Source organism: Coenobita brevimanus, chromosome 13, assembly GCF_032717465.1.
Source record: "Coenobita brevimanus isolate Jiangsu-jjx chromosome 13, ASM3271746v2, whole genome shotgun sequence".
Classification (NCBI taxonomy): Eukaryota; Metazoa; Arthropoda; class Malacostraca; order Decapoda; family Coenobitidae; genus Coenobita; species Coenobita brevimanus.
Window position 1 is genome coordinate 39,268,175 of NC_136966.1, and position 27,074 is coordinate 39,295,248.

The following is a 27,074-nucleotide window of genomic DNA, read 5'->3' on the forward strand; positions in this document are numbered from 1 at the left end:
GTTAGAGGACACAGACCCCTGCAAAAGTGGAATTTCCGCGAATGTTTGATGCGCCCCCCCAAAAAAAAATGTCTCTACAGCCGCAAATCACCCCTTATGAGCATATGTGCATGTACTGTACCTAATAAACCATATCTGGGACCTGAAAGCAGCAAAAAATATCACAAATAGTAACAGACCAACTGTATAAAAAAGTTTAATAACAAATAAGTTTTGATTGGGTATGGCTGTACGGTACTGTACTAAGTTAGGGTGGTAGTAGTAGTAGTAGTTGTTCCCTAGGCAGTCTGGCCGAATAGCCCCGAGTCCTTTAGGAAAGCCATAGCCGAGACTGGACTTTCTCACAGAGCTCTCAAAGAGTATATGTTGTGTTGCTGGCGTAGGTGATTGTGTGCAATGCAGTCTTCCATAATGTGCTTAATAGTATGGGGTGCTGAATTGCATCCTGGACAGGCATCAGCGACGGAGTCATCCAGCCTCTTCTGGTAGCTTAAAAGGGCTGGATGGTGCCCACATCTCAGCCTGGCCAGGTGGACCCTGTCCTCACAAAGAAGATAGGATACAGAAGGGTGGATGTCAGGAGGCCGTGCATGCAGCTGTGTGTTGTCTTTAAGTAACTGAATGGAGCGGCGAGTGATCTGAGTGTGGATATACTTCTGGAAGCTGGTCTGAGGTGGGCCACGGGGAAGAGATGACAGTATTTGTATATGGTATCGTGTGCTGGGTGTTGTTTTGATGTTCCTTGGTATGGGTGGATGTGCTGCCATGTACTGTAGTGGATGTTGTGGGTTTGTGGAAGCTGCAGCAAGAAACTGGGTGCCTCTCATGTCTAGGTGGTCTTTGACTTTGAGGACTTTGGTTTCTTGATGTAGGTGGTCTGTGGGTGTAGTAACTGTGCAGCCTGTGCTTATTTTTAGGGCCTTGTTCTGTATGGTCTGTAGAGTGTTGTAGTGTGTTTTGGTGAGGTTAGAAGCCCAGGCAGGGCTTGCATAGTTCATCACTGAACGTATGTATTGTTTGTATACTGTGGTGGTGGTTTCTTGGTTGTGTCCGAATGTTGTATGGGCAAGTGACCTCAAAGCATTGAGTCTTGGTGTTATTTTATTTTTAATGTTTTTGATGTGTTGTTTAAATGACATTGATGTATTGTATGGTACACCAAGGATTTTGGGTGTGTGTGTGTGTGTGGTTGTGGAGTGTTGTTTATGGTGAGGTGTGGGATGTGACTGTGTTCTGCTGTCCAGTTTGTGAGAGGAGTCACTGTAGATTTGGCTGGGGCTATTTTGAGCCTGTTTGTGATGAACCATTCGTGTAGTGTGTTGAGGTAAGGTTGAATGATGTGTGCATGTGTGTTTGCGTTTTGGTGCGTATATGTTAAATGTTATATCATCTCCATAGGAAGCTATGTGTATCTGTGGTGTGTGGGGTGTGGGTACGTCGTGCATGTATAGGTTACTAAGTTAGGGTAAATATGTAAAGTCATCTCGCGTAAACTGCATGAATATGGGCGACACACCATGTCGCACTTTATAAATTCGCACTTTGCGAAGCATAGGATCTTGTAAAGATGGCTTTATGGGTGACACATCCTGGATTTTCGTATACTGATTTACCAATACCTACCCCTAACTAAAATACAAAAGGAAAACTTACAACAGAAACATGCAAGAGTAATACTGTATATTTATTATGAAACTTCAAGACCTTACTAGCATCGTACTGAGGGTAGATAATGCGAACTGCTGTTGTGGTACCCGATGCCATACCACAGAAGTTGAATCAAAACACTCAACAGCTGTTCTGCACAGGCCTCATCATGTGCCTCACTTTCACTCTCATCGCTACTGGAGAGGTTTTGGCTCTCTTTTGCATTTTTTTTTTTTTTTTTTCTTGGAAGGATTGGTTTGTTGGCTCATAGCTTTTGGTTCCTTCTTCTTGTGTTAAAAGAAAAAAAAAAGATAATCTACCATCTCCACCCTTGGAACACCCATGCATTTGAAAAATTTTTTCATAATGAATGTGGCAGGTGGGGGCGCTCACCATCCACTCACTCAATGTAGTGCTGCTCTCGGGTGTCTGCCCTGTCCTCTCCTCCATCCTTCTTTCCTTCCATCTTCTGTCTTTCTTTCCTTCATTCTTTCCTCACCTTTCTGCCTGTGAGTGACTTTATACTTCCTCTTCTGTCTTTCATTCCTTCATTCTTTCCTCTTCCTTCTGCCCGTGGGTGACTCTACACTGAGTGACAAGCCAAACAGTTTCCTGTACACCAGGAAACCATTTACTATGCTGGGTGGTAACCATATAACCAAATTTGGCACCTGGTGGTTTAGTGGGTAATAAAGGTGCTTCAATCGGATTGAGCCGGCGAAGGTTTATATCCAAGGGTTGGTTGGGGTTTACTGCTCACGTAATGCCACTCAGGGATGAGTGAGGCTGGTCACTCTCATCTTAAATGTCAGGACCAATTGCCTAGCCCTGGGCTCCTACGCTCCTCGTGGGGCAACGTAGGATTGGATGATGGATGGATGGATAGATCATTCTGAATCATTACTTATCAAATTTTTGGGAAGTAATAATTCTGAATCATTACCGATTGAAATTTTGGTAATAAATCATTCTGAATCATTCCAAATGGCAACCCTGGTGACGCCTGCACCAGTGATTAATGAATGCTCTTAAAGCATAATATTGTGTGGACAGCACAGCTACCTATGCTGTCGTTTGCAGATGATACTGTGTTAAGTGAAAACAAAGGGAAGCTGCAAGGCTTGGTGAATGAGTTTGGGAGAGTGTGTAAGAAACGGAATCTAAAGGTGACTAGAGGGAAGAGTAAAGTTATGGTCTTCGAGAGAAGTGATGTCAGTGAATGTACAGTGAGGTTGGATGAGGAGGAAATGGAAAATGTGAGTGCACTTAAGTACTTGGGTAGTGTAATGAGTAAGGATGGAAGTTTAGAGGGGGAAGTGCTTGAAAGGGTGCAACAGGGAAGAGAGGTTGCTGGTTCCTTGAAAGCAGTGATAAGAAACAGGCAAGTGAGCACAGAAGTGAAAAAGCTACTACATGACAGTATTGTGATACCAACCCTAATGTATGGAAGTGGAGCTTGGACCTTGTTGGAGGGACACAAGTCAAGAGTGCGAGCAGTGGAAATCAGTTATTTGAGTGCAGCATGTCGAGTCACATGGAGAGACAGACTGACAAATGAGGAGATGAAGGAGTGTTGTGATGTGGATGTGACAGGAAACTTTAGGAGAAACACACTGAGGTGGTTTGGACATGTGGAGAGGATGGAGAGCAAAAGACTGATGAGGAGAGTGTATGTGAGTGAAGTGGAGGGAGGGAGAGAGAGGGGGAGGCCAAGGATGAGATGGAGGGATGGAGTGGAGAGATATATGAGAGAGGGGTGTGTGAGCTGCAAGCAGGGCAGTGAAATGGCAGGGGACAGGGTGACATGGAGGCAATTTGTTTGTTGCCACTTCTTACAGGATTAAGGCATCTGGCAATAGATAGATAGATAGACAATTTTACGGAATGCACATCTTAGTTTGCATTAGGTTAGGTGCTGCCTGCTGCTGCTCCAGGAAACCCTCAAAGTCCAGGTCAGATACTACAAACATTACATCATCATCCTGTTGCTGTGGTCACCACTCACACATCAGCCGCACCCCACCACACATACTCACAAGGCCCACCCTTACCCATCGCATGCTACAAATTATGCTCGCGAGTTGCGAGAGAATACCATATTTGTCTCAATTTTTCATGACTGTCACACACTGGAAGTAACAAACACACTTTCTAAATAATTAATTATTATCAGACCCCCGTTGCACATGAGGCAAAAAGCACTTTGTGAAGGCACACTTTAGGTGAGATGACTGTACCTTGTGACTTCCACAGACTCCCACAAGCAAGTGTGTCTCGTGCAAATCCATGTGAGTGTGGGCAAGTCATCAGCTACATATTTACCCCAACTTCTTACAACCATACCCATTCAATTGTATGGATGAGGATGAAAGTAGGTATACAAGCGTGGGCGATTGTATGTGTGTATGCTCCGACAGAGGACCGAGTGGCAAGCGTGAAAGATGAGTTTTGGGCGAGAGTAGAAGCATGTATGGACAAATTTGAGAGGAGTGAGAGAGTGCTTTTGATTGGAGACATGAATGGCAAAGTTGGGAATGTACGAGTGGATGGAGTAGTTGGTCAGTGGGTTGTGCCAGCTGAAGTAGATGGGAATGGTAGTGCTTTGGTGGACATCTGTGTTGTTAAGGGGTTGACAAGAGCCAACACCTATTTTTGGCATAAGATGATGCACCGGTATACATGGAAAGTAATGAGGAGGATGGATGGTGAACTTGTTGAACGAAAGGCAATGATAGACTATGTGTGTGTGGATGAGCGAATGAGAAGACAAGTGTTGAATGCAAGAGTGTGGAGAGGGTGGGGGAATGGAGTCTCGGACCATTACTTAGTGATGGCCAAGATAAAGCTGCAAAGAAAATGGTTAAGCAGACGAAGGGGAAGACAGAAGGAAACAGCTCCTGTGAGAAGAGTGGAGAATTTGCAAGATAGTGAGAAAATGGCAGAGTATAAGAGTATAGTGGAAGAAAGATTGGGAAGGTAGGAGCTAGAGCAGATGGAAGGGGTGGAAGACCTATGTAAGATATTCACGGAAGAGATAGGCACAGCGTGTGAGTGGTTTGTGGAGTGAGGAGGAGATGCAAGGGTGTGCAAGGGACAGCATGGTGGAATGATGAGGTGAAACGAGCTGTGGAACAAAAGAAGAAGGCATATAGTGAATGGTTAGCAAGTAGAGGTAGGAGAGAAGATGAGAGAGAGAAGAGAAAGATATATGTGAGCAGGGAGGTAAAGAGACTGGTGAAGGAGAGTAAGAAGAAAGTGGATGAAGAGTTTGGGAGGAATCTGAGTGTGAAATGGAGGAAGAGTAAGAAATTGTTTTGGAAGGAGGTAAAGAAAGTAAGGCAGTGTGAAAGGAGATACAGTAGGGGAGTGAAAGATAGGAATAATAGATTGTTGGTGGAGAAGAGAGAGAAATTGAGAAGATGGAAGGAGCACTTTGAGGACTTGTTAAATGTAGAGAGTGAGAGCAATGCGAGTATAAGTGGTTGGGGAATGGCTGGGAGAAGAAGAGATGAGAGGAGGGAGGAAGAGATCAGTAGCGCGGAAGTAGTGGAAGCGATGAAGAAGATCAAGATGGGAAAGGCCCCAGGAATTGATGGAGTGTGTGGTGAAATGCTGAAGTATGGGGGTGAGATTGTTGTGGAGTGGATATGGAAGTTGTGTAGATTGGCTTGGGAAGAGGGAAGGGTTCCAGAGGACTGGAAATCAGGTATAATTGTTCCTTTATACAAAGGAAAAGGGGAGAGAGAAGTATGTGGTAACCATAGGGGTATTTGCCTTCTTAGTGTGACTGGTAAAATATATGGTAGAATACTCATTGATAGGGTAAGGCATACGACAGAGGAGCTAGTTGGAGAAGAACAAGGGGGATTTAGGAAGGGAAAAGAGTGTGCAGATCAGATATTTGTTCTAAGATGTTTAGTCAAGAAGTATCTAGAGAAGGGAAAGTGTATGCTGCCTCCATGGACTTGGAGAAAGCTTATGACAGAATAGATAGGCAAGGTATGTGGAAGGTATTAAGAATATATGGGGTGGAGGGGAAATTGCTGAATGCTGTGAAGAGTATGTACGAAGGAGCTAGGGCTACGATTTGAGTGGATGGTGAGCTGAGTGAGTTCTTTGTTCTCAATGTGGGACTGAAACAGGGTTGTGTGATGTCTCCATGGCTGTTTAATATATACATGGATGGGGTTGTGAAGGAGGTGCAAAGTAGGGCAGTGGATGTGGGGGTGGCTCTAATGAATGAGGGTGAGATTTGGAAGATTCCAGTGTTGCTTTTTGCTGATGATACAGTATTGTTGAGTGAAGATGAATGGGAGTTGCAAGGTTTGGTGAATGAATTTGAGACAGTGTGTAGGAGGAAGCTGAAAGTTAATGTAAACAGAAGTAAAGTTATGGTGTTTGTGAGGAATGAAGTCACAGAATGTACAGTGAGGTTGGATGGTGAGGATATGGAGAATGTGAGTGCATTCAAGTACTTGGGTAGTGTGATGAGTAAGGATGGAACTTTGGGGGATGAAGTGCGTGAAAGGGTACAGCAGGAAGGAAGGTTGTTGGTTCACTGAAAGCAGTCATGAGAAACAGGGAGGTGAATATGGAAGTTAAGTCACTGCATGATAGTATTGTGATCCCTACCCTGATGTTTGGAAGCGAGGCGTGGACCTTGCAAGAGGGAAACAAGTCAAGAGTGAGAGCAGTGGAAATGAGTTACTTGAGAGGAGCATGTGGAGTGACAAGGAGGGACAGGTTGACGAATGAAGAAGTGAAGGAACGTTTTGGGGTGGATGTGGATGCGGTTGAGTAGATTAGGAGAAATACACTGAGCTGGTTTGGCCATGTGGAGAGAATGAAGAATGAAAGACTGACTAAGAGGGTGTATGTAGGTGAGGTGGAGGGAGGGAAAGGGAGGGGTAGACCACGGATGAGGTGGGGGGATGGAGTTGAGAGGTATATGAGGGAGGGGGGGTTGAGTTGGGGGGAGAGTAGTCAAATGGTGGGTGACAGAGCGACTTGGAGGCGTTTTGTCTGCAGCCACCCTTTGCAGGATTAGGGCGTCGGGATATAGATATATAGATTGATAGATAGACAGAACTGTGACGACTTGTGATAATGATGATGAACATGACATCGATGACACTAAAGATAATTAGCCATGCAGTTACCAATGACCAATGACTGGATGTGATGCTGTGGAGTATAACTGCATGGCATAAGGAGTCTACATGTGTGTAGATTCCACCTCATCTCCACTGCTAGCGTCATCACCAGGTGGTGGTGGATCGTCAATATCGTCCTCAAAGGCAGGTGGAGAGGATGATGTGCCGTCTGAGTCAGAGTGAACAGGTTCAGGGTCAGACACGGGTTGAGGTTCAAGCACCGATACAGGCTCCTCAGCCTCATGTGTGGTAGAAGAAGATAAGTGCGAGAAAGCAGCAGTAGCAAGAGGTCACGGTTTCTTTGAGAACATTATGATAGGCAACTAAGACCGCTTCCGCCTCATGTCATCGAACAGCGTTTTGTAGGGCATTAAGTCTGATCTATGCCACTCATCACCTGCAATGCCCTCTCCATTGAAGGGTCACAATCATAGAAGAGTTGCTTCAGTTGTGCAATTGCCATTTATCATCTCGCCCAGCATTTCAAGGGTGAGGCCTTGCTGCTGCAGGGCATCATCAGGATTCTCCTCTGCATCCTCCTCCTCGCTCGCTGACCATACAAGCTCCACTAATTCTTCGTCAGTGAGGGTCACATCATGTTCTTCCACCTGCTCCCTCGCCTCACCCTCCTCCATATCCTCAAACCCTTCACCACCTCCAAGCCTTGCCAACTCCACTGTCTTCCTCACGGCCTGGTTCACGGGCTCCTGAGGAGCGAATCCCGCAAAATCTCGGACGCACTCCAGCCACAAAGCCCTCCAACAGCCATTGACTGTCTCAGGGTGCACATCCTTCAAATTCTCCTGCACCACCGTGAGGCAGACAGCAATGGTGAACTCCTTCCAATAGTCCATAACACTCAGGTCAGGGTTTGCATCCAAAGATGCACAGAGCCTCTGCATTGACCTCCAGGTGTAACAGGCCTTGAAGATAGTTATTACACCCTGGTCAAGAGGTTGTATCACGGAGGTTGTGTTCGGTGGCAAAAACACAACCTCCACATCCTCACACATACCTTCGAGTGACTGTAGGTGGCCCAGAGCGTTGTCAAGGAGCAAGAGAAATTTGCCAGGAAGGCCCTTCTCCTGAAGGTAGGACCACACCTCCGTCAAAAGACAGTGGTGGAACCAGTCCAGAAAGATGGTGCTGGTGGTCCACGCTTTCTTACTGTGCATGCAGAACACTGGTAGGAGGTTTCTGTTGCGTCATTTCAGTGCTCTGGAATTCGCTGACTTATAAATAAATCCTGCCTTGATCATGTGGCCAGCAGCATTGGCACACATCAGTAAGGTGCAGCAGTCCTCAGCTGCCTTGAACCCAGGAGCCCTTACCTCCTCCTTCGAGACGAAGGTCCTAGCAGGCATTTTCTTTCATTAACCCCTTAAATGCGGCCGTGAACAGTCGATACCCCCACGAGTGGCGGGGTTGTATCGCGGTCTGAGTACCTGTAGGAAAATATTAGCCAAAAATCAGAGATTAACCCTAGAACATTATACTTGGTATGGCAGATAGTACTTACATTCAGCTTTCTCCAGAGACAGGTGTTGAGCCTTCGTGGACTACCCAAGGACTTGTGGAGACTTGCAAAGTTGGGTAACCAAATATTCACTTTCACACCTCCAGCAACCCGGTTTCCCCTCTACCACAGCCTCATTCTGTTACAGTAAACTTTATACTACAACGTAAAGGTAGTTTGGAATCCGTATTTGTACAATAAGCACTGAAAATAAGGCTAAAATCAACAGAGCATACGGCCGACATGCACCGCGGCGGCGGTCTTCCCGTCACTCAACAAACATTTCCATTTTCACAGCTAAAAACATGTATACTACATTATTTTCAATCATATTACTTCCCAAAAGATCACCACGGCGCGCTTTTTATTCTGCCTTACGCCTGCCACTTTATTCTCGTTCCTATCGGCCGCTTGCACTGACTCGGAAGAGCTAGAACTCGCCATAATGTCACTTTGAAAGCCTGCGGTAAAGTGACGCTAAACAGGGGCAAACTGTGAGAAAAAAAGCTAGTGTTACAACTGGAGAAACAAGCATTTCCTATTAGCATAAACTGCTTGTGAAAGGAGAACGCAGATTTACAGTTCTGATCACTCAGAGCACTGCCATGTATCACAGCCAGGCTGGCAGGGGCCGTGGTGGGGGGTGGACGGGGGAAAAACGCGATACTTGGCAACAACAGAGGTCAGTGGTACAAAGGTCAAGTGTGCTAAAAGTAGCTAAAGGGTGGTGGTACTGATAGACAATACCAGCTGGAGCCTGCCTGCCCGCGGTTATTCAAAATTTACTAGAATCGCAAATGCAACGTTCCGTCGTTATGTCCTTTTCGCCTAGCATCGCAAACGCGACGATCCGCGTTTAAAGGGTTAAAAGCCTGTCTTGTCGACTTTCCATACCTGCTCTGGTCTATATCCTTTCTCCTCAATAATTTTCTGAAGTGCTTCCAGGAATGCTGCTGATGCCACATGGTCTGCTGATGCAGATTCCCCTCTCACCTTTGGATTGTGAAGGGAGAACCGCCTACTGAATTTATCGAACCAACCTGTGTTAGCTGTGAATTCAGGGGTGGTTGCGGCTGGGCCAGGGTCTGCACTGGTGCTTGGGGTGTCGGGGTCAGGAGGTGAACTGGTCATCATGTCATCCTTCCCCTTTGACCGAATCACAATACTGTCTATGGGATTTCCTTTCCTGCTTTGGTCACTTATCCATGCAAACAGTGCATACTCCATTCTGGACATTGCAGTGTCTCTCACCTGCAACACTTGCTTCACTTAGGGTGGCACAGTGGATACCAATGGTGCCCTGATTTTCTCCTCATTTTTCTTTATGTACCACACTGTGCTCTCGTTAATGTTAAATAATTTCCCAACACCAGCATAGCTCATACCCTCCCTACACTTGTCTATCAATTTCACCTTCTCCTCCAGGCTCATTACTTTCTTTCCCCGTTTAGGGGTGGGCTCACCACTAAGGGATGTGGGATGCTTGGGGCCCATGCTTTTAATCACACATTTGGGAGGTAATTCACTCACAAATTTGCACAGAAATGCACTTTTTACCTTTGAGCACTTGAGAGCACAATTATTGGGGACAATACCGAGATCAAGGGAGGTTTGGTGTGGTAATGTATAGGCAGTGAAACGACTGCGACAGTGGCAAGACACAGACTGAGAGGGAGACAGAGGACCGAAGGAGTGTAGTGGTTTGGTGCGGGCCTGTTTTGGCGCGAAATGACCTGCAAGCGTCCGCGCTGAGACACTTTGCAGCCATGAACAAAATCTCGGTTCCACGGAGGGACAATCTGCGAATGTTCGAAGCCCGCAAAGGTAGAATCTGCGAATGTGGAGGGCCTAGTGTATATACCTATTTCCCCCCCCCCCCCAAAAAAGGGGGTAGCCGAGACAGGACGACACATTCCCAATTTACTCATCCACACACACATTTACTTGAATCTTAGCTCCAAGGGGAGAAGGGACAGATCCTCACCACACCACACCACACGAGAGTCAACTGAGCAGTGCAATCAGTGAAATTCGCGGCAAGGCTCGACAGCTGACCTGGTTTACCCCTGCCACATCATAATGGACCCATCCCCTTACCCACACTTGACCTGATCAGCTGACCAAACCAAATGCAGGAGAATGTCCCCTTGGGGCTGCATCACCGTTTATTCATTCACAGTTTCTCTCTAGTCGTCCCTGTCACGTGCAGCCACTCTTCCTTGCCCTATATCCATCCCTCTCACATCTAACACTGTCTTCACATTGTCCAACTGTCCTATCTGTGGTCTTCCTCTCAGGCATACACCTCTCACATCAGATTCAGTTTTTTTTTTTTTTTTCACCAATCGCTCTTCATCCACTCTCTCTATATGCCCAAACAATTGCAACACTCTCTGCTCAACTTGATCAGCGATCTCCTGCATAACTCCAGGTCTCCTTCACCCTTCATCATTTCTCACTCGATCCATACGCATCACTCCACACATACTCCTAAGACACAACCTCTTAATTACATTCAAACTCTCCCTCTCTGCTAAAACCATTTTTAACTAGGTACATTTAGCTAACTGTAAAACTGCCATATAGTTATTCATAGATATTATCACACATTAATGAACGGTACAGCATTGTTTTAAGTAGCAAATATTACTTTCAAGATAGAAATGCAGTCATTCCCGAGTTGCACAGATATGTACTGACCTAGGGTGCCTAGTGCGTTGGATCTATGCAAGTCAGACACCTGAAACCCCTTATTTGCACTGTTGCATCTGTATCTCTTTTCTATCGCTATTTCAATGGTCACTGTTCCTCTGAACTGTCTGCATGCATCCCTCCATCTCTACGACGGGCGCGTAGCACCCGTCTAGCAGCAAACTCTCATCCCTTTTCTGTCCAACTCTCTAACGCAAAAGTTAACCATTACTCCCAGTCCTTCATTTATGCAACAGGTCAGCTCCGGAACTGTCTCTCTCTCTCTGTATTTCCTGCTAGCTATGATCTCCAGTCTTTCAAATGCAGTGCATCCAGGCATCTCAAAATGATCGGATCTTGAATTTGGCTGTCTTGTACAGTATGCTCGCACATTGCGCGAGAGATTGGCCGGTCCACGACCTCGTGCACTGGGAATTCGTGTACTGGGAATACATAATCTTATGGGAATAATTACATATGGGCGGTACCCCCTCATACCTGGACATTTTTTGGCCATTAGAGACATAATAAAGGTCATATTTTTCAGACATTGTACTAAAGCTATAGCTACAATAACAAAAATATGGGTAGTCACCTTAACAACAATAGACAACAGGCCTGATGACCTTAAATAACAGGGGTTCCGAGCGCGGCAACACTTACAGTGCCGCACTCCCCACCGCACCAACACTTCCCTCCACAGACTCCTCTTGAGCACCTTCCCCAGGAGCATCAAAGTCACTCACTTTGGCCATAAACCCTTCAAAGTCCAATGCTGACACTTCTGCGCAGTAGAATGCCCGGGAATTTCTGTGCATCAACATGATGACACGTGACGTTCTGTGTGAGGTGTGGTCGCGCACTAATAGAAAATGGCATTTTTGAGCCACTCCTTGCCTCTGCCTCGCGTTCTGTGCGGTAAACTCGCGCATTCAAGTGTTTTTGGTTATGATTTTTGGTCACTCGCGCACAATGCGAATCGCGCACTGTGATGATGCGCACTGTGCGAACCTACTGTATTTTGTTTTTCTCTTGGAAGGAATAGTTGTTCCGGGCTCGTGGCCTTTGGTTCCTTCTTCCTAGCATAAAAAAAAATAATAATAATAATAATGATCTCCATTTACCACTTGTATGATCAAACTTGTTTAATGATATGCTATCAAAATGCACATCTTGCTACTGATAGGTAAATCAGATTAAAGACAGTGACATCTGAGAGGTGTGAAAAACATAAAATGGCATAGTGACAGCTACTATCATAACAATTAAGGCTTAGCAGTGGCTGGGGCAAATCAGACTACAAAATTACATACTTTATAACACTGTCTATGCCAGTGGCTGAAAATTGTTCATACTGTATTTCTGAGGCATCACACCTACATAATAAGCTGCATTATTGTTATGTTGGCAAAGCTACATTCTGAAGTTACTTCACATCATGCTGTTTCTGTATGGCTGTCTTAGTTTTATAAATACACTGAAAGTTATAAATTCATGCACACATGCCCATGCATGCACAGCTACCCATACACATGCACACACTTGCATGCACACACACACACACACACACACAGGTAGCCAACAGAGACGGAGCTCTTTGTGGAGTGAGGGGAAATGATCGTCGAATCAGCAGCGAAAAGGAGGCCAGCCTATTGTGATTATGTGAATGAATACGTGAGTGGTGGTCCCGTCTGATAGTGAAAAAAAAGCAGGTTTCTGTCATATAACAGTACAAGACACAGTGGAATTATAAAGTGTTCACAGCTTGCATCATGGTGGAAAGGGATAGCTCATTGTTTACATCTGGTGGCGGTGAATTTGCAGGCTTCTCTGATGAAGATAAGGGTAAAGGAAGTACTAAACTGAACCAAACAAGAGTAGCAGGAGTGGAGAAAATGGTGGAGAGGAATATCCAGGAGTTAAAAAAGGTATGGTCAATAATTAGAGAGTTGCACAAACAGATCTTAGAACAGGAGAAAGGGTTTAAGATAATGCAGAGCAAGTTGGAAAGCATCTGCACATGCAGTGCTGAACAAGAAAGACAAGTTACAGAATTAAAAGTGAGTCATGAATCTGCCTCAAATGAAACAGAACAGCTTGAGGGAAAATAAGAGGTTGGAAGAAGAATGGGACAGGATGAAAAAAAAAATTAGATGAGCATGAATCACAACCAAGGATGCAAAATGAACACATTAACCATTCTGGTATGCAATTCTCCAGCCTTGACTACTCCTCAGGACACAAAAACAGGTCTATTTTTTGACTTTCTCAAGGGTTAAAAGTTTTAGGCCCGCTTCATAGAGCTTGAATGTACACACCTGAAAACAAAAGCCCCACCCTCCTAGACCCAATAGTTACTGAGCTATGGCCAGTCAAAGTTGATAATAGTTACCCTTCGCAGCCCTGGCAAGAAAGAAAAATATGCCAGGGGAGGGTAAAGATACTCTGTGCTAGGGAATGCGGTGTGGTAAGGCCAGAAGAGGGTGTACAGGGATGGAGGGATGGGAGGAAACCACCACCAGACACAAAGGAAGAGCCCCAGTGGAGTACAAGGACATGGAGGGAGGGTAGGGGGGAAATACCTTCCCCTCAGATGACTAGGGGGGTGACATGGGGGGGATCCACATTGGAGGGGCGAAGGATGCATGAGGAGGGTGTGGGAGGGGTGGTGGTGGTGGTGGTAAGAACAGAGGGAGGTAGGGTAGTAACAACGTAGTGGGGTAGAGGGAAGCGGTGAGAGGGAGGTGGGGGGTACATCCCAACTGTCTGGGTACGGGCCTGGATGCTCCTTTCCGCATGTCCAAAACTTAGTTCTGATTGGTCAGAAGCCATCTATGTTACAGCCAGGGTGAAGCAAGCTGCTGCCAGTTTTTTGTGGGGGTTGCACAATCGATGTTCCTCGTCCATTTAAAAAATTGTGAAAAAAAGTCGATCATTGTGCTTAGTGCTCTTAAATAAGGGGTTAAGGAAATCAAGAAGCAACACAAGGGGTGGAAGACAATTCAACAGGAAGGAAATATAAATCTGAAAGAGATTACAGAACAACAAAGCAAGAAAAAGGTGGAGATGGAAGTGGTTAGGGTACTAAGAAGTAAGGAATCTTTAGTCAGGGTTGTAGTGGACAAAATGTGTGATAATCGTAAGAGTAAAAGAAAAACATATGAGAGTAAGATCAGAAAGGGAAAGAGAAGAAATGAGTAAGATTAAACGGACAGTATCAGTAGTTATGGAGAATAACAATGAAGCTCAAGAAGAGACTGAAGAAGTGTTTAAGCTAGGAAAGTACGAGGAAGGAGGGTAATGGTAAATGAAATCAACAGAACATAGAAATTATCAGACAAAGAGAAGTTCAAGAATGTTTGGTTAAGGAGAGATGCAAATTAGGAAGAAAGAGCTAAAATAAAGGAGCTAGTAAAAGGAAAAAACGAACAGAGAAAGGAGGAAGAGAAGACAGTGTTTTATTGGAGAGATATGGATAAAAAATTGAAAAAGTGGTACCAATGAAGAGAGGGAGAGAAAAGGGACTAAAGAACAACAACAAAAAGTTGGAAACAAAAAAAAAGTTGGCATTTACTAATGTTGATGGTTTCATATCGGTAAGGTTAGAAATCAACAATTTCTTGAGGGTACAAGAACCAGACATTATGTGCTTTGTAAAGACCAAGTTAAGAGAGGATATTGACATCCATATGGGAGATGGTAAATACAAACTGTGGAGAAGAGACAAAAGAAAAAATGGGAGGAGAAGCAAAGATAGCAGTGAAGAACAATATAAATATGGATAATGTGGAACTGGGAGAGAGTAGGGCTAAAGTGATAAATATGAAATTAGTAACTGGAGAGAATGGCAAGAGAGACAACGCAGTAGTATATGTTCCCTCTAAGACAAGAGCATGGAATGACGATGAATACCGGGAGATGTTGTTAGACATGATTAGATATCAACAGAAAGTGATTGAGAAAAGCAACAATATAATTCTAATGGGTGATTTTAATTGTGAAGAGGTAAACTGGAAGGAATGGGACTCAGAAGGCAGTGGAGATTTGTGGGGCACTATACCGTTAAATATAGCAATGAATAATGTAATGACCCAGTGGGTCAAAGAAGAGACAAGATTCAGAGGTGATGACACACCAGCATGATTAGATTTACTGCTAACCAAAGACCATGACGTAATTGAATCTTCGAAATATCTGTGTCCTATACAAAAAGGCGATCATGTGGTCACTGAGTTCCAGATGATAAAAGGGAATGTGGTGTCAAGAGATAAGCTTTATAGGCAGGGAAGATACAACTTTGGGAAAGCAAACTTTACAGGTTTGAGGAAATTTTTCCAAAATGCAGAATGGAGACAATTCAAAGAAACGAGAGATCCAGAGGAAGAGGGATATTTTTCTAGACCTCTGTAATTCGGGAGTGGAAAAACACGTGCTATGAGTAAGTAGGAAAGAAAACAGGAAAAAGGACTGGTTTAACAGAAGGCATATGATAGCAAAAAAAGAGAGGGACATGGCATGGAACAACTGGAGAGAGAGAGGTAATAACAACAAAGGTAGAATATAGTAGAACAGGACATGAATATAAAAGGACACGTAGAGAGGAAGAAAGGACCTTTGAAAAAGGTTATACGGTCAGACCTCTACTTACAAAGTATTGACTTTTGAAAAATCCACAGATAAAAAAAAAAAAAAAAAAAAAAAAAAAAAAAAAAACGCACCCCAAGTACAAGTCCATGGTCCCCAACAGATGCCTACTGTACACTCCTGCCTTCCTCCTGTTTGGAAGCCCAAAGCATTGTTGTTATCAATACATGTTACAGCAGTGTAGAGTTACCCTGTACTTAGGGTAGCTCTACATCGAGTGGCAAGCCAAATGATTTCCTGTAAACCAGGAAATCATTTACAACGCTGGGTGGTAACCTTGTAATCAACCAACATGTGTTCCCTACGTGACAGAAAGTGGGTTGGCGGAGGGTTAGTGCCCCTCCCCGGAAAACAACTACTAAAAATAAAAACAAGAAGCCTCGGACCAGGACTAACCAAAAGATGACGACTATGGACCATACAAAGGAAATGATATGGATGGCAACCTGGAATGTAAGGGGTGCAAATTATGAGGTGAAAGATAGAAAGATTGTTCAGGTGCTTGAGGGTGCAAAAGTGGATGTATGTGGATTAACTGAAACTAAATGAAGAGGTGAGAAAGTGAGAGAATGGGAGTATGGATAGGGGATATGTGCAGGAGAAGGTGAGAATGAGAGGGCAAAAGAAGGAGTGTGTATTGCTGTGAGTACGAGTAACAGATGGAAGGAGAATATGAGAGTATGGATCAGTTGGCTCAAGGACTGTGTGGGTAAGACTGAAAGTTGGACTACAAATGTGGGCGATTGTGTGCGTGTATGCGCCAACGCAAGATCATGCAAGCAGAGTGAGAGATGAGTTCTGGACAAATGTGGAAGTGTGAATGGAAAAGTTTGAAAGGAATGAGAAAATGTTTTTGATTGGCGATATGAATGGTAAAGTAGAGAATGTGAAGGTGGATGGAGTAGTTGGTGAGTGGCGTGTGCCTGCTGAGATAGATGACAATGGCAGTGCTTTAGTGGACATTTGTGCTGGGAGAGGGCTGGTGATAGCCAATACCCTATTCAGGCACAAGATGATCCAAAGGTATACATGGTGAGTGATGAGAAGGGTGGGTGGTGAACTGAATGAAAGGAAAGCAATGATTGATTGTGTGTGTATTTACCTATTTGTATTTACCTATTTGTAGTATACAGGAATTGAGCAATGCTCGTGTTGTCCTGTCTCCATATCCACATTTATCAAGTCTACCTTTACACACATGAATGTTTTTCTCATGCACAACCTCTTTGTCTAAGTCGTTCCAAATATTTAAGTATTTACCTAATATACCTAATTGTGATATACATGGAATGTACTATGCTCGTGGGTTTCCGTCGCTGTTTCTCAATAAGTCAAATTTAACTTTAAACTCATTTAAGTTTCTAGACTGGACGATCTCTTTGTCCAGGCTATTCCATAAGTCTATACTTCTGTAAGGAAAGCTATATTTCTTGATATCCTTCAAGCAGCTTGACTTTTTCAATTTCATTCCATGTCCTATTGTTGCTCTCTTATCCCATACAAACAGATCTTCTTTGTCAATTTTATCTACTCCCACCATGGTCCTGAACACCGCAATCATGTCTCCCCTCTTTCTCCTTTCCTCTAACGAAGGCAAATCCAGTTTTTCCAGCCTCTCTCTGTATGACAGGTCTGTCAGACTGGGGACCATCTTGGTTGCTGTTCTTTGTATTCTCTCAATCTTGTTTATATCTTTCTTTTTGTGTGGGCACCACACTACCGCTGCATATTCTAACCTGGGGCGGATCATGGCCACTATCAATTTTTTCATCATTTCCTCATCCATATAATGAAATGCTACTCTTATGTTAGTCAAGAGTTTATAAGTCTCTCCAACTATCTTGTTAATGTGCTTTTCTGGTGACAAACTATCTTGGACCAGCACTCCCAAATCTTTCTCTTCTCTCCTTTTTGTGATTAATTCATTACCCAAAAAATAATTCAGTGATGGTCTCCTGGTACTTTTACCCATTTCCAATATTTTACATTTCTTTACATTAAATTTCATTTCCCACGTCCGGCTCCAATTGTGTATCCTATCCAAATCCTCCTGCAGTATTTTGCAATCCTCCTACACCTCTATCTTCCTCAAGATCTTTACATCATCAGCAAACAGACTTGCATAACTGTTCACTCCATCTACCATATCATTTACGTAAATCAGGAACATTACTGGCGCCAACACTGAGTCTTGAGGGACTCCACTTGTTACTTCCCTCCATTCAGACATCTTTTCCTTTATTACTGTACTCATTTGTCTGTTTCTCAAAAAGTCTCTCATCCATTCCAGAAGTTTCCCCTTTAGTCCTCCTATATATTCTAGTTTCCACATTAGTCTCTTATGAGGTACCTTGTCAAAGGCCTTCTCTAAGTCTAACTACACACAATCCACCCAACCATCTCTCTCCTGTACCACATCAATCGCTCTTGAGTAAAAGCTCAACAAGTTAGAAACACATGACCTTCCACTTCTGAATCCAAACTGACATTCAGCCAAAATATTCATCTCTTCCAGATATTTTATCCATCTGTCTTTCAGGATTCTCTAACACAATTTTGCGACCATGCTGGTTAGAGACACTGGTCTATAATTCAGGGGTTCTTCCCTGTTTCCTCCATTGTAAATTGGTACCACATTTGCCCTCTTCCATTCTTTTGGCACTTTCCCCTCTTCCAGTGAGCATACAATTAAGCTGTGAATTTTATCCGCCCAGTGTTCTCTGCATTCCTTCAGTACCCAATTAGAAATTCCATCAGGTCCTGGGGCTTTCCTTACATCTTGAGTTTCCAGTAATTTATACACTTCCTGTACCTCCACTTTTATATCTTTCATCACCGGAACATTTCTAATCACTCCCTCCCCTTCCACAAGCTCCTTTTCTTTAGTGAAAACTGACTGGAAACGTTTGTTCATTATTTCTGCTTGCACTGCCGCATCTTTAAAGACCTCTCCTTCTACTTTCAGCTTGGTGATTCCTTCCTTTTGTTTCAGTTTGCCATTAACAAATCTATAAAACAGTTTGGGTTCATCCTTGCATTTGTCAATTATACCTTTTTCAAAATTCCTTTCTTCTTCTCTACGTATTCTTGTGTATTCATTTCTTGTTCTTTTAAATGCTTCCTTTGTTCTGTTGTTACCTCTCTTTCTCCAATTGTTCCATGCCTTATCTCTCTCTTTTTTTGCTATCATACACCTTCTATTAAACCACTCCTTTTTCCTGTTTTCTTTCCCTCTTACTCTTGGTACAAATTTTTCCACTCCCAAATTATAGAGGTCTTGAAAGATATCCCACTTCCTCTGTAACTCTCTTGTTTCTCTGAATTTTCTCCAATCCGCATTTTCAAAAAAGTTTCTCAATCCTGTAAAATTTGCTTTCCCAAAGTTGTATCTTCCCTGTCTATGAAGCTCGTCTCTTGGCTCGACGTTTCCTATTAACATCTGGAACTCAATGACCATGTGATCACTTTTTCCCAAAGGACAGAGATATTCCAATGATTATATTACATCGGGTTCTTTGGTGAACAGTAAATCTAACCTTGCTGGTGTGTCCTCACCTCGAAACCGTGTCTCTTCTTTGACCCATTGCGTCATCACATTATTCATTATTATATTTAATAACATAGTGCCCCACGAATCCTCGCCGCCTCCCGAGTACCATTCCTCCCAGTTCGCCTCTTTACAATTAAAGTCACCCACCAAAATTATATTATTGCTTTTCTCAATTATTTTTTGCAAATAGCTAGCCGTATCTGACAACATCTCGTGGTATTCGTCATCCTTCCATGCTCTCGTCTTTGGGGGAACATACACTACCGCCATATCTCTCTTAACATTCTCTCCAGTTTCTAATTTCATATATATCACTTCAGCCCTGCCTTCTCCCATTTCCACAGTATCTACATTTATGTTGTTCTTCACTGCTATCATTACTCCTCCTCCCTTTTTTTCTTTTCTGTCTTTTCTCCACAGTTTGTATTTACCATCTCCCAAATGAACATCAGTATCTTCTCTTAATTTGGTCTCTACAAAGCACATGACATCAGGTTCATGTTCTCTTAAGAAATCACTAATTTCGATCCTTGTCGAAATGAAACCATCAACATTAGTATATATTCATTTTTTTCATTCATTCATTGCCAGACGCCATGTATCCCAGACGGGGTGGCCAAGGGCTTAGAGTTAATTGTTTTACAGGGAGGGGCACTAATCCTCCACCAACCCCACTTGACACGTAGGGATGCCAACAGCATCTGGTGTTCCCAGGCGGTCACCCATCCAAGTACTAACCAGACCCAACGTTATTTTTGACATTATTAATACCCTCTTCTATCCTACTCTCTGTCCGTACCACTTCCTCAACTTCTGATCTTTCACAACTATCCCCCTTAGTTTCCTTCACTTCTATTTCCTTAAATACCATTTCCTCGAAAAGAAAGTAGAGAATCTAGTGATAAAGGATGTGGATGAAAGAATGCGAAGATGTGTAATGGATGCAAGAGCATACAGAGGCTGGGGGGAGTGGATTTTCTGACCACCACTTAATGGTGGTCAGAATCAAGGTCCAAGTAAAATGGAGAAAAAAAAGAAGGGAAGGATGGAAGGAAGGAGCAGATGTAAGGAGAGTGGAAAGGTTATAAGAGGATGAGAAAAAAGCAGAATATGAGAGAGAAGTGGAGGATCGATTGGGTACATATGAATTGGAGCAGATGGGGGACGTAGAAGTTGTGTGCAAGATATTCACAGAGGAAATATGTGCAGCATGTGAGGCGGTGTGTGGGATGAAGAGAAGCTGAAAGGGGGTGCAAGGAATAGCATGGTGGAATAAAGAGGTGAAACAGGCTGTGGCACAAAAGAAGAAAGCATATAATGAATGGATGAGAAATAGGGGCGTGGAAGAAGTTGAGAGATGGAAGAGAGAGTTATATGTAGAAAGGAAGAGAGAGGTGAATAGATTAGTAAGAGAAAGTAAGAAGAGAGTGGATGAGGAATTTGGAAGGAATCTGAGTGCAAAGTGGAGGGAATGTAAGAAAATGTTCTGGAAAGAGGTGAAAAGAGTCAGACCGGGTGACAATCAAGTTAGTAGGGGAGTGAATGACAAAAATGGTAGATTACTAGTTGAGAAGGGAGAAAAAGTGAGCAGATGGAGAGAACACTTTAATGAATTGCTGAACATAGAGAATGAAAGTAATGCGAGTATAAGTGGCTGGGGAATGGTTGGGAGAAGGAGGGAGGTGAGAAGACGGGAAGGAATCAGTAGGATGGAAGTTGTGGAAGCACTGAAGAAAGTCAAAATGGGGAAAGCCCCAAGAATTGATGGAGTGTGTGGCGAAATGCTGAAGCATGAGGGAGAGATAGTAGTACAATGGATGGGGAAGAGGTGCAGATTGGCCTGGGAGGAAGGTAGAGTCCTGGAGGATTGGAAGTCAGGTATAATTATTCCCGTGTACAAATGGAAAGGGGAAAAAGAAGAACGTGGTAATCATACGGGCATTTGTCTTCTTTGTGTCATAGGAAAAGTATATGGTAGGATACTTATTGACAGAGTTAGGGAAATAACAGAGGAATTAGTTGGAAAAGAACAGGGAGGCTTTAGGAAGGGAAGAGGTTGTGTAGATCAGATATTCATTCTTAGATCTTTAGTGGAAAAGTTTCTAGAGAAGGGAAAGAAGTTGTATGCGGCTTTCATGGATTTGGAGAATGCATATGACAGGGTGGATAGACAAGGATTGTGGAAAGTGTTAAGAATATTTGGAGTAGATGGGAAGTTGTTGAATGCTGTGAAGAGTATGTATGAGGGTGCTAAGGCTGCAGTGCATGTGGATAGTAAACTGAGTGAGTTTTTCTGTTTGAAGGTTGGGTTGAAACAGGGATGTGTCATGTCTCCATGGTTGTTCAATCTGTATATGGATGATGTTATAAAAGAAATACAAGGTAGGGCAGTGGATGTTGGAGTGGCCCTAATGAGAAAGGGCAGTGTTTGGAAACTCCTTGTACTGTTATTTGGAGAAGATACTTTCTTTTTCACTTTTTGAAGACGAAGGGGAGCTGCAAGGCTTGGTGAATGAGTTTGGGAGTGTGTGTAAGAAACGGAGTTTAAAGGTGAATGTAGGGAAGAGTAAAGTTATGGTCTTCGAAAGAGATGAAGTCAGTGAATTTACAGTGAGGTTGGATGATGAGGAAATGGAAAATGTGAGTACATTTAAGTACTTGGGTAGTGTGATGAGTAAGGATGGAAGTTTGGAGGGTGAAGTGCTTGAAATGGTACAAAACAAGGAAGAAAGGTTGCTGGTTCCTTGAAGGCAGTGATAAAAAATAGGGAAGAGTTATTACATGACAGTATTGTGATACCGACTCTGACGTATGGAAGTGAAGCTTGGACGTTGTTGGAGGGACACATGTCAAGAGTGAGAGCAGTGGAAATGTGTTATTTGAGAGGAGCGTGTGGAGTCACATGGAGAGACAGACTAACAAATGAGGATGTGAAGGAGCATTGTGGTGTGGATGTGGATGTGATAGGAAGCATTAGGAGAAACACACTGAGGTGGTTTGGCCATGTGGAGAGGATGGAGAGTGAGAGACTGATGAGGAGAGTGTATGTGAGTGAGGTGGAGGGGGAGAGAGGGAGGGAAAGGCCAAGGATGAGATGGAGGGATGGAGTGGAGAGGTATATGAGAGAGGGGGGGGATGACTTGGGACCAGGGCAGTGAAATGGCGGGTGACAGGGTGACGTGGAGGCGATTTGTTTGTGGCCACCCCGTATAAGGGATTATGGCATCTGGCAATAAATAGATAGTCAGATTGATTATTTCTCCCAAAATGTCTCAGAAATGGAAAAGCAGTGAAAGTGGTGATGGTAATAGGTGAAAACGGTAAGCAATTACAATGGAAAACAAAGTGGACATAATTACAAGAGAGGAGTGAGAAGAGGAGCTAAGTGATGTGGCACATGAGATCAAACTCAATCCCTCAACTACAGAAACAATTTTAAAGGAGGAGGCCGTAGCACGGGCCGAACAGGGTAGTACTACCGAGGGGAATGGGAATGCTGGTGATAGGGAGAGCTGGAGCTTCTGTTTCACTAGCTATCTAACCATCCCCCTTTGCTGACCTTTTCAGTGTGACAGTAACATGGAGAGTAGGCCAGCATACTCTCCCAAACATTTCCTCTAACTATCTATGCACTACACCACATGCACTTTACATTTCACACAACGTATCCCACTACGTTACAGGGGTTGGCGCCAGCAAGGGCATGCGGCCAGAAAACTTTGCCCCCGCTACCTAGTGGCGGACTTCTGGCAGGAGGCGTGACGGGGGTTCCGCCAGCATAGATCGTGGGTCCAGGGCGAGATGGGGATCGGGCCTGTGCTAGAGGGTACAGGGCATTGCGGTTCCCAGGCTGCCGCTTCCGCCCAATAGAGAGGGGACCGAACCTGGGAGTAGCGTCCCAGGAGGCTGCCCTATCAGTGGGTGTATAATGGCGGGATAGTTGCAGTACCAAGGCGTGCTTGGAGGGTGTCCCTGCAGCTGTCCTGACAGGGTGCCCCGAGGCCACTACCACAGCCACTGGTAAGCTGGTGGGCTAGGGGTCCCAGATCCATTGCCTGGACCTGGGACTGTGCAGTGAGTGGGACCTGTGCTATGTCTGTCCCCCTTTATTAATACTGAAGATGACAAGACAAAATACGGTTCAAAGCAAGCCTGAGGACAGTAAATCACCCAGGGGGATGAGGGTGGGTTCATGGAATGTGGGAAGTTTGAGGGGATGAGCGGGGGAAGTCGTTGAGGCATTCAGTAGGAGGTGGGTGGATGTGGCGTGTTTGCAGGAAGTTCGGTACAGGGGTGGATCAGCCAGAAAGATTGTTGGGAAGGACTGTTGCCATAAGTTGTTTTGGCAGGGGGGGACAGACGGATATGGAGGTGTTGGTGTAATGGTTGCGGAGAAATGGGTGGAATATGTTATGAATGTTTTGAGAGTAAGTGATAGTATATTGGTAGTGAAAATTCTGTTCGGTAGAAGGATAGCTACAATTATATCGGCACATGCTCCACAGGCAGGATTGGATGAAAAAGAGAAAGATAGATTTTGGGATGATTTAATACGTGTAGTTGGTGGTATGCGGGATGATGAGATAGTGATTTTGGGTGGGGATTTAAATGGTCATGTAGGTGAAGCAGCACAAGATTTTGAAGGAGTGCATGGGGGATGTGTGTATGGTTTAAGGAATGCAGAAGGGGAAAGGATACTCGAGTTTGAGGTGGCAACGGACATGATTGTGTGCAACACATATTTTAGGAAAAGAGACAGTAGGTTAATTACGTATGAGTCTGGGGGAAATAGCAGTCAGATAGATTATTTTCTGGTTAGGAGGGCCGATAGAAGGTTAGTGAGGGATGTTAAAGTTATAGAAAGTGAGGAGTGTGTGCAGCAGCACAAACTATTGATTTGTGATATGGTGCTTAAAGAACAAGTGATGAAAAGAGGACTTATGTACCTAGGAGGAAAATATGGAAGCTTAACAACCAAGTAGTAAGGGATGCCTTCTATAGCAAGTTGAGGAGAGTGGTGGCTGAACAGGGAGCTGTAGACAGAGGCGTTAATGAACAGTACAGAGCCCTCAAGAACTATCTCTTGAGAGTTACTGATGTAACATGCAGTTGGACAAGAGGACCACCAAGACATAAAGTAACTTGGTGGTGGTATGAGGGTGTAGAAGCTGCAGTTAGGGAGAAAAGAAGGCTTTTCCGGGAATGGAAGAAGGGTGGTAGTAAAGAGGAATATTTGGCTGCCAAGTGTAGGGCTAGAAGAGAGGTATACAGAGCAAAGTCTAAGTCATAGAGACTATTACTTGATAACCTAAATCATGGGGAAAGGAAAAATATGATATTTAGGGTGGCAGGTCAAGTGAAGAGGGATTATCGGGATATTATAGGTGAGCAGTGTGTGAAGAATGATGAAGGAAGGGTAGTGCTGAACAGTGAGGATGTTAAAGATGCATGGAGAGAGCATTATAACCGGACGTTGAATGAGGAGTTTGACTGGGACAAGGAAGGTTTGGAGCCAGCAGATCCAGTGTCTAGCCCTTGGCCTTTGATTGATACTGCTACTGTGAGTGAGGCAATAGGCAGGATGAGGGTGGGGAAGGCAGCAGGTGTGTCTGGGTTGACTGCCGAAATGTTGAAGGCCTCAGGCGATATAGGGGTGAGTTTAGTCACTGACCTGATAAATAGGATTATTTATGAGTGTGTTGTCCCAGATGATTGGCTGAAGAGTGTAATTGTAAATGACATCGCGTTGCTCTAGGCGACGTAAACACAACCTACCCAGAGACGGGGTGAGAGAGCCGTAGCGTACGGACGTTTCGGAGATCTGGTCCCGGTGCCCGGAGTGACGTTGCTCTTACATCTTACCATAGAGTGTGTTATACGGGGTGGAGTGTTTAGTACCTCTTGTGTGGAGGGGAGGTACGTGTGTGTGTGTAGTGGTGAGAAATGGAAGGGGAGAGTGGAGGAGCAGATATGGACACCGGCTGGCAGGGCGGAAAAAGACCCCACCATATGTCAACCTCGGGTGAGGAAAAGTCTTCGGGATCGACCGAGAAGGCCAGGAAAACGTTGCCACAGTCCAAGCCCGTCACTCAAGCTCCAGAGGAAGGTGTGGCAGTGCAGACAAGGGTGACTTACATAGTGCGGACCCAGGACCGATCCAGAGTGTTTTGTCACCCACAGAGGGTGACAGATGCCCTCAATGAATCTCCTTTTGCCAAATACATTGTGGAGGGATACACCAAGCCACTGGGGGATGGATCGTGCCTATCCTTTGCAATCTTTTCAGCTAACTTGACCAAGCTCGAACAACAGCCCGAGGAAATGGTGAATTTGGGACCTTGGGCTGTGGTGTGCAGGCGCGCCAGTTATGAACCCGGAGGTGCTGTAAAAGTGGGCAAGATTGGGCCGATTTCCCCAGAACTGGACGTCTCAGTTATAGCAGAGAGGCTGCGCCATGCAGATAACCATGCCTCTCAACTCTTGGAGGTTACCAGGATTCCAGTTCGCTTTCCGGCCCCCAGTGCTTCCAGCCAGTCACAATGGGTAAGACTCGTCTATCGTGGCCCCCTTCCCTCCAGGGTCTTCTTCGGGTACTTGTCGTTCCCGGTTGGTGAGTACACCCGTCCCATATTACGCTGCCATAATTGCCATCTGTTTGGTCATACCCGACTTACTTGTAGAAATAAGGTTAGGTGCTCCATGTGTAGTGGCTACCACCCCTTTAGGGCAGGATCAGAGGACAGCCAGAAATGCACCAGAGACCCTAGGTGTTTTATTTGTGGGAGTGATGAACACAGGGTGGTGTCCAAGGTCTGCCCCATCTACAGGAAGGCCAGCGATATATACATGACCATGAGGAAGGCAGGTGCCAGCTCTGCGGAGATCAACAAGTGCCTTCGTGAACTACACACTGCGTCCCGTAGCACCCCGACTCCCAGTGGGCCAGGTCGACTGACACCTACCCAGGCCCCCCGCAGTGCCCTCGTTCAGCAAGGTAAGACTTATGCTAACTGTGTATCCTCAAACCGCTATGCAGTCCTTGCTGATGATGTTCAGGAGGAGGACCTAGGATTGACTGATGTATTGGGAGTCTCCACCCACCCCGCATCAGGGGCAGAGGTCATTATCCATGCAGACACCACTGTGAATAAGGCACCATCACGCCCCCACACTGCTTTTCACAACCGTCACCACACTGCCAGCCCTCAAGCCCAGGGGGTGCCTCCACAGGATCCGGATATGGCTGCCATTGGGAATGATGGTACCTCCCAACAGTGTTCCTCTGGCCCCACCCCTGCCCTGCCTTTGTTGGGCCAACGGAGACTTCACCCTACCCATCCAGGACATCAACGAAATTCAGAGCCTCTGTCTTCCATTGATGAGGGTCCAGGTTCTGGGAACTCTTTTATAACACTTCTCACCGAGGCACTGGCATTACACCAACAGGGGAAGTCCTTCATAGAAATCTGTTCCCTCCTTTGGCTGCGGCTATTGTCCCTGATATTATCATGGGGGGTACAGGTGGCTTAAGAATCCTGCTGTGGAATTCTCATTCACTAGTCCACAAGTCACAGGATTTTAAAATTTTAGTGGCTGAAAGGGAACCAAATGTGGTAGGGGTGTGTGGGACCTGGCTACAACCCCGCATCCGCCTCACCCTGGGGGGTTTTATAGTCTATAGGTCAGACCGCCCTCAGGGGAGGGGTGGGGGCCTATTACTGGCTGTTCAGGAGACCTCCCAGAGTGAGTTTGCCTCTTACCCAATATCCTAGTGGCCTGATGGAAGTCTTGGCGGTAAGGGTGGCTCTTAGATCTGGATGAGCGTCAGTGCTGTTGTGTTACAACCCATGTCAGGATGTGTCCCGGGAGGAAT

The 27,074-nt window shown here is 44.8% G+C and overlaps 1 protein-coding gene across 1 annotated transcript in view; it reads right to left on the minus strand.

Annotated features, from left to right (window-relative positions):
• The window catches only part of LeuRS-m (Leucyl-tRNA synthetase, mitochondrial), a 370,394-nt gene that overhangs the window by 162,358 nt on the left and 180,962 nt on the right, over positions 1-27,074 (minus strand). The gene's annotated exons all lie outside the window — the stretch shown is intronic.